Source organism: Dreissena polymorpha, chromosome 8 (assembly GCF_020536995.1).
Source record: "Dreissena polymorpha isolate Duluth1 chromosome 8, UMN_Dpol_1.0, whole genome shotgun sequence".
In the NCBI taxonomy this organism is placed as follows: Eukaryota; Metazoa; Mollusca; class Bivalvia; order Myida; family Dreissenidae; genus Dreissena; species Dreissena polymorpha.
Genome location: NC_068362.1, coordinates 58,438,488 through 58,444,487, shown reverse-complemented (window position 1 = coordinate 58,444,487; position 6,000 = coordinate 58,438,488).

Below are 6,000 nucleotides of genomic sequence, written 5' to 3'. Positions count from 1 at the left end.
TTTTAAAGCGGGTATATACGATTTTTTATATGTGTTTAATTGTAATATACTGATAAAATATGTTACAATAACATAAAATGGGAAAGAAAAATTATACATTAAAGCCGAATTTCATAAAATGCAGCAAAGACAAATTAGCGCCCCAAGCCGATTGTGACGTACATATTTTCCTACAATAACCGAAGCATTCGTCTTTGTATTAGGATCGGAGTTAGTGTTCGTGTGTCGTATGAATAGATATCGTTGCGGGAATTCAAATAAACCGTTAAACTAAGTTTAGATTCACATCGTACATGTATGGTATACATGCTGGCGAATTCGGCTGTACAGCCGTTTTCAATTTCAGAATTAATTATCTGGCTTATTTCGCATTTTTTGACACATGTTCTTCTAAACTTTTATTTTAATTTATATTGAAATATATATATAATAAATTTTTACACATTTTATATAAATTCATAAATATTTGACAAAATCGTATATACCCGCTTTAATATAGTCTGAAATTGAATATTTGGAACCATAGAATGCAACAAAAACTTAATAGCAGACCAGTCCTGGTTTGATTAATTAAACAAGATACTAAGTTTATGTAAAAATAAAGGATACACCCAGAAATTGTCTTTTTCATATAGAATTTATTGAATAAGTTGAATAAAATTGAGCTCCCAATCAGGAGTATTAATTTAATCAGTTAATCAGTTAAAACTTATTTTTTTATAAGGTTAATGGATGGCCTTGGGTCAACCCATGCAAAAGACACACAAATCTTACCAGACATGAGGTCCGACAACTTTCAAAATTTACTGGACCTCACCACGTTTTACAGGACCTCCTTCTTCTTTAACAAACAATCTTTTGTAAAGTTATGTGAAAACAAAGCTTAACTTTCAGTTAAAAGTGAAGAAAGTGTTGTGATTTTTTATACATAACAAGAAACTTATAACAAATATATTATCGTATAAGTACCTGATCTGGAACCGTACCTGATCTCGTACCTTTTGCGATCTCGCGATTTATAAACAAGCGCTAAGCGTATTACCTCATCAAATTATGTGAACCGGTGCAGTGGTAAACACTTCAGATGTAACTTACAAAAGCATCCGTAAAATGTGTCAAAAACAGGTATTTACCAATCATTATATTGTTAACAATGCGATTTTTTTGAGAAAAAAACACTTTTTTTTGTATTCCAAAAGTATGAACTTGCTCCACCCATATAACACATATTTATAAAAATAAATTTACACTGGTAGGAAGTCGCTTGTTGTCTGCATCGAAATGTCACGTGATGATCATGTGACAAGTCACATTGTTGTTATATTAAGCAGATAGTATTTACAGGTTATTTTGCACTATTTATTCATACAATAGATTGTTTTTATGTTGTTGTTTTCAGCACAAGCGATTGAAGCGACCAATCAATCGAAGGGTCAAATATGAAGGCTATTCACCATCATCACTATATAATGCCTACATGTTGGTGAAAGAAACAGGAATGCCAATTAAAAAAGCAGCCAGGCAGTATGGCAGGGGTTTTTCTGCCTATTTTGGGAAAAGGAGTCTGACCAAATTGGGAATTTTTATCGACAAAATTGTCCATTTTGGGAATTTTCGAGTCGATGAAACGGTCAATTTGGGAATTTTATCATGCTTAAATAAGTAGGTGGTTTTACAAAAAAACATGTTTTTATTTGTTATTTTGTCTTCAAAAACAAACACTGGTAACAGGTAAGTAAGTCACAGCATGATTTTTCTTTGCTTTCTTAAAATAACATTAGACAGAAATTAACTACACATACAAATAAAATGTTATTATTTCCAATTGGATTCTTCAACTCATAGCCACAATAGGCAAGCCAGTTACATTTTACAAAACATTAATTTTACTGCTACATTATTAATTTATTTAACGACTATATCATTTTACCTGATACTTCACCGCTCATTACATTAGCACCATCAAAGCCAACAAATCTACACCGCCGTATGTCGATCCCTTTTCCAATGCAACACTGCTGTAGTACTTATCGTTATGGGAAGCCATGCTTGAAAATAAGCGTCTACAGATTTGGACTAGAATGTGTATTGTGCGGCTCTATATACTTGTTATAATGCGGAACAGTTCGAACCTTATCGCTGTCAATGTTGGCAGATGCATCCGACAAATACACCTGCTAAAATCTGAGTCGCTAAAGGCTTAATTACGTCGCGGATGAAGGGAAGTCACTCTTTCGATATAAATTATGTTTACTTTTTACGATTTTGAAAGAATTTTTTTTTTGGGAATTGGGAAATATGTAATCAAAATTCGATTGGGAACGGGTCCGTTTGCTTTGGGAATGCCTCCATTGTCCGGAGGCGCAGACAGTGCAGAAAAACCCCTGTATGGAGTCTAACATTCAACTCTTTGTGACCAGGTGAAAGGCCGGGTTGATCCAGAAACCAGGCCCTGCTCCACTTTTCAGTTTAGAAGAGGAGGCCAAATTTGTGGAGCATATCAAAACTATGTCTAACCTTGAATACGGTTACACAGAGGCTAAAATTGTGGACAAAGCCAGCAACTTCCCTGCATACTTAGGCAAAAGACCACTAGATTAGCCCCTCACAGTGAGATAGTTCAAATGTTTTAAACAAAGGTGGCCCGAGTTAAAGGTTGTGAAACCAAGATAATTGTCCAACTACCAGGCAGAGGCAACAACACAGTCGGCTGTTGCTGAATATTTCAAGAACTTGCAAGCTGCCATTGATGCCAATAATTTGATGGACAAACCTCACTGCATATATAACGTAGATGAAAAGGGTATACAAACCCAGCGATTTTTTTCCTTTCTTAAAAAGTACCGGTAAACGGTACTTTCCCAATCGAGCGAAAATGCGAAGAAAATTCCCAATCGGCATCTGAAAAAAATCCCAATCAGCGTCCGAAAAAAAAGAAAAACGAAGGAAAGTTTCGTAACAAAACTCAAGACCCAAACTTCAAGATGCGATTTTCCCAATTTTAGGATTTCACGACTCGATTTTTCCAAATTTGAGGTTTTCACGACTCAACTTTTCCCTGAATTGGACCGGTACAGGTACTTTTCCCAATTGGACAAAAAAAATCGCTGATATTTCTTAGCAGAAACATTTTTAAATACATAAACTAGTTCAGACACAAAAACGCCCTATGTTCATAAAGATGTTGAATTCACATTAAAAATGTTAATAATGAATGAAAAGTGTTCTTTGTGTAAATCTCTTTATATTAAATGTGATTTTTGTATGATACGAATTGTAGATAAAATGATATTTCGATTCTTTATTTAAGTCTGAGTCTATACATCAGACTTAAACGTTGGTGATTTCAAGCCTTGTTTTTATATACAAATACCTAGTGTGCTTTTTTAATAAACACCAGTTACTGAAAGTGGGGGTACTGTGCTCACCAGTTATTGAAATGGGGTTTAATTTTCGAATTTTGATGCATATATTGCGATTGCCTGTTGGAAGCATCCTGGTGCTCATATAAGGTAAACTATAATGTTTTTTGAGTCCACCTTTCCATAAAAACTGCCAAGAAACCCTTATATATGGCAAAAAAATGCACATAAAATGAACCTTGTCCATCGTAAACAATGAGAATCTTGTGCATAAAGTCTTCAATAACTTTTTTAATATTGATAATTCATCAATAGGAGTTATACCAAGGTTAAATGGATATGATCAGTAGATCATCCTGCGCGTAAGTATAATGTCGAATAAGTATCGTAAATGTACAAACCTTTCAAAAACTCTGACGAAAACATTCACAATTCACCCGTTAACCGCCATATTGAACACCAGTTACTATTTTTCTTACTTACGCCACGCCAGTTACTTGCGTACAATCCACCCCCTGATATTGAAACTATCCTAAGTTGTCTGTTCATAAAGTTGAAGAAATTCTATAATGTAGTTAACTGTAGAACTTTCCAGTCTCATCACACCACTTGAACAACATCTCTTTTTAGTCATTTAAACTAAGCCTGGGCAGACCCTGCTTCCACTGTCTCAGGGCCCTCTATCTATCAAATCTGCCATCCAATTTCGACGGCAGTTGAAAAGTGTTTTTTTTCCCCCAATAACTGATTTTTCTCCCCTCAGAAAAAGAAAAAAATTAACAAGGGCTGTTTGTAAAACATGCATACCCCCATATGGGCTGTCAGTTGTAGTGGCAGCCATTGTGTGAATACATTTTTTGTCACTGTGACCTTGACCTTTGACCTAGTGACCTGAAAATCAATAGTGTTCATCTTCCAGTAATGATCAATGTACCTATGAAGTTTCATGATCCTAGGCCAAATTATTCTTGAGTTATCATCAGGAAACCATTTTACTGTTTCATGTCACTGTGACCTTGACCTTTGACCTAGTGACCTGAAAATCAATAGGGGTCATCTAACAGTCATGATCAATGTACCTATGAAGTTTTATGATCCTAGGCCTAAGCATTCTTGAGTTATCATCCGGAAACCATTTTAATATTTCAAGTCACTGTGACCTTGACCTTTGACCTAGTGACCTGAAAATCAATCGGGGTCATCTTACAGTCATGATCAATTACCTATGAAGTTTCATGATCCTAGGCCTAAGCGTTCTTGAGTTATCATCCGGAAACCATCTGGTGGACAGACCGACGTGCAAAACAATACACCCCCTCTTCTTCGAAGGGGGGCATAATAAAAAAAAAATGCTGATATATAGTTGAAAATTGACCATTTTTTGCGCGCTGAACTATCTTTGCTATCTACGCTTGTTTCTTTGTAATGGAATTGGTGGTATGTTACCTTAATCAGGGCTTGACACTAACTTCTACAGCTTGGTGTCCACAGGAAACCCTGCCTATTAAAATAAGAGCAAAATCCTGAGTAAAACTGGTGTCCCTCACAAAAATTTGGTGGTCTCGGGTTCCCGGGCCACTGTTAGTGTCGAGGCCTGTTAATCGATTTGACGCTCAATAAAACATCAGAAAAAACACACCCAGACTATCAAGAATGGCCGTTGGGAGAATTAAATTATTTCAAGAAACTATGTTTAGAATAGTTAACTGCTTTGATAAAGTTCCTGTTCTTGCATTGTTTTGCTGTAAAGTAAGTTTGCTTTGAAAAATTCCCCATTTACAAAAAATTCCCACTTGTAAGGGCTGCGGACCCCTACCCAGTGCTCCAGATAACATGCGTAAAGGCGTAAAAACGAATTAAATTTCTTAAATAATGATTTAGATTTAAAATCTTTGCGTTCAGTTACGCATTGAAAAAATAAAACACGAATTCAAAATTTTCGAACGTGCGTAAAACTTCCAGTAGCAAATTATATACGGTAAACATTTCATCCCGGTTCTGACTCGTCTAGGCGCTCAATTAAAACTACAACTTTAAGTCAAGGTCACTCAAGCGTTTGCTGTGTGGAAGAGCCACACCTAAGAACGGTCGAAAGGCCAAACGGTCTCGATTCTGTTTTCCTAGTATTGCAGGCGAGTCATTACTGTTTATTGTACCTTTTTAATTACCCTTATCGTAATTTTTATACACAAGTAATATACTGTATACCTATTCAAAATGTCATTAAAATTAAATGTTATATATAGTTTTTGATATGACTTCAACGGCGACCAAAAGGTCATTATGACCTAAGCCGAAGTGTCAGTGACCGTTATACATAAAAAATCAAAATGGCCGACCGAAGCATGGAAGGCAAAAAAGCCATTTCAGTGTCAAAAGTCCACGCTGCATGCATTCTTTCAATTAGATTCAAATACCCAAAGCATGGTTTCGTCAATAATTGATGAATTTATAAGCTCTTGCGTAAATGACTCAATTTGTTGATGTGTCAAAAACAATGAATAAACAATTATTTTCTAATATATTGTTAAGAATTAATTTTATAAATAGACGTAAAATAAGAATTAAGTTTTAAAATAGGGAGTAAATAAGAATTAGACCAAAATTTTATCTGGAGCTCTGCCCCTACCCCAAAGTA